This window comes from Aethalodelphis obliquidens, unplaced genomic scaffold (assembly GCF_003676395.1).
Source record: "Aethalodelphis obliquidens isolate GAN/ISIS:26980383/991018 unplaced genomic scaffold, ASM367639v1 scaffold9, whole genome shotgun sequence".
Taxonomy (NCBI): Eukaryota; Metazoa; Chordata; class Mammalia; order Artiodactyla; family Delphinidae; genus Aethalodelphis; species Aethalodelphis obliquidens.
This window is the reverse complement of record NW_020837953.1, coordinates 35104787-35107853: the sequence shown is the minus strand read 5'-3', so window position 1 is coordinate 35107853 and position 3067 is coordinate 35104787.

The following is a 3067-nucleotide window of genomic DNA, read 5'->3' as shown; positions in this document are numbered from 1 at the left end:
TCGTATCAATTTATGCAGAAAAAACATTTTACAAAATTCAAACCTTTTTATGATTTTTCAAAATACTCGCAGGGACTTCCCTGGCAGTCCAGTGCTCAGGACTTCGCACTTCCACTGCAGGAGGCACGGGTTTGATCCCTGGTTGGGGAACTGAGATCCCGCATGCCGCGCAGCGTGGCCAAAATTTAAAAAAAAAGAAAAAAGAAAAGAAATACTCTCAGAAAATTAGGAACAGGATGAGAATTTCCTCAACTTGAGAAAGGGCATCTTTCTCAAAAAACTTACAGCTAACATTATATTTCATGGTCAAAGACTGAATGCTTTCCTTCTAAGATGAGGGACAAGGCAAGGACAGACTCTCATCACTCTTATTTGACATAGTGCTGGAGGTTCCAGCCAGCAAAATAAGGAAGGGAAATGAAGTAAAAGGCATACAGACTAAAAAGGAGGAAACAAAACTATCCCTATTTGCAGATGACATAACTGTCTACATAGAAAAAACCAAGGAATCTAAAAAACAAAAACAAAAGTAAAAACAAAAACCTTCTAGAATGAATGAGTACAGCACAGTCCCAGCATACAAGATTAACAAAAAAATCAATTGTTTTTCTATATACCAACAATGAACATGTGGACACTAAAATTAAAAATATAATACCATTTACAAACACTTCTAAAATGAAATATTTATGCTTAAATCTAACAAAACATATATAGGACTTCTATGCTGAAGATAACAGAAGGTTGATAAATGAAACCAAAAAAGAGGTAAATAAATAGACTTAGTGTATCCATAGATTGGAAGACTCAACAGAGTAAAGATGCCAGTCTCTTCAAATTGTTATACAGATTTAATAAAATTCCTATCAAAATCCCAGCAGGACTTTTTTGTATATATAGAATAGATTACTATAAAATTTATATGGAAAGACAAAGAATAGCTAAAACAACTTTGAAAAAGGAGAATAAAATGGGAGGAATCAGTCTACCCAATTTCAAGACTTACATATAGCTATAGCAATCAAGACTGCATGGTATTGGTGGAAGGACATACAGAACAATGAAGGAGGATAGAGAACCCAGAAATATGCCCCACAAATATGCCCTACTGATTTTTAACAAAGGTGCAAAAAAGCATTTCAATGGAGTAAAGACAGGTGGTGCTGGATTGAACATCCATGTGCAAAACATTAATTTCAACCTAAATCTCACACTTTTTACAAAATTCAACTCAAAACAGATCACAAACTTAAATGCATAACATAAAATGATAATTTTTAGGAAAACACCACAGGAGACAATCTTTGAGCATTAGGGCTAGGCAAAGAGCTCTGAGCTTTGACAACAAAAGCGTGATCCATAAAAGGAATAATTGATAAACTGGTATATCAGTTTCCCGAGCTGCTGTGACGAGTGACCACAAAATTGGTAGTTTAAAACAACAGATATTTATTCTCTCACAGTTCTGGAGGCCAAAAGCCTGAAATCAGTATCACTGGGCCAAAATCAAGGTGTTGGGAGGGCCATGCTCTCTCTCCCTTGGCTCTAGGAGAGAACTCATCCCTTGCTTCTTATACTCTCTGGCAGCTAATAGAACCCCTTGCCTTATGGTGGCATTATTCCAGTCTCCGCCTCCACGGTCACGCAGCCTTCTCCTCTTCCATCTGTGTTGAATCTTCCTCTGCTTCTCTTTTACAAGGATACTTGTGATTCCATTTAATACTTAATACCAACGTTACGGACCAGGGTTCTTGGCCCTCCCCAATCAGTAGAAATTGACTAGAGGCAAGACAAGAGATTCAGGCATGGCTTTATTGGGAACCGTGCTGCAGCAGGAGGGGGCGAGAACAAACAAGAGATTCCCCTGCTTGCTGGCTCCCTGAGGCAGGGGCGAGCTTGTTCCTTACATGGGGTGAGGGTAGGGATGTGTCCAGGGGTCGGGCCAGAGGAGTGGCTTAGGTGTTTTGTCCACCCCTCTAGTGGTGTTGTGTGCAAGGGGCATGTTCAGTACCCTGCTTTTGCTCCCAACACCCTGTTTTTGCTCCAGGCTCTTCAAAAGTGACAGTTTGGTTTTTTGATCTCTTTGTATCTTTTGGGTCCAGAATTTGCCGCAACTGCCCATGCATGCAGTTATTTTTAGTCCCATACAGTTTCTTCGTATTTTGTTGCTCAAGGAGAGGTGTATCCAGGTGCAAGCATTGCAGCACTGCAGCAAAGGGTCCCAGGTCCCAGCAAAGTGTCCCAGGTCCCAGCCTGTCTCACCAATAACCCAAGGTAGTGTCCCCATCTCAGCATCCTTAACTTAATCACATCCATAAAGTTCTTTTTTTATCGTATAATGTTAACATTCACAGGTTCCAAGGATTAGGATGTGTACATTTCTGGGGGGGTCATTATTCAGCCTACCATAATTGAACTTGATCAAAATTTAAAATTTTTGCTCTGTGAAAGGCCCTGTTAAGACAATGAAAAGACAAACTACAGACTAGAAAATATTTGCAAACTATATATCTAACAAAGGAATAGTACCTAGAATATGTAAAGAATTCTCAAAACTCAACAATTTTTTAAAAATATTTCTTTAATTAATTTATTTATGTATTTATTTGGCTGCGCCGGATCTTAGTTGCAGCACGCAGGATCTTTACTTGTGGCATGTGGGATCTAGTTCCCTGACCAGGGATGAAACTCAGGCCCCCTGCATTGGGAGCCAGGAGTCTTAGCCACTAGGCCACCAGGGAAGTCCCAAAACTCAACAATTTTTAAAATCCAATTAGAAAATGGACAAGACATAAAGAGATATTTCACTGAAGAGGATATACAGATGGCAAAAAAGCATATGAAAAGATTTTCGATATCATTAGTCATCAGGAAATTAGAATTACAGAAATAAAAATAGTGACAATACCAAATGTTGGCCAAAATGTGGAGAAACTAGATCACTCATACATTGCTCGTTGGAATATAAAACGGTACAGCCACTGTGGAAAATAGTTAGGCAGCTTCTTTTTTAAAAAAGCTATCATTCAACCATCAGTTGCCCTCCTGGGCATTTATCCCAGAGAAA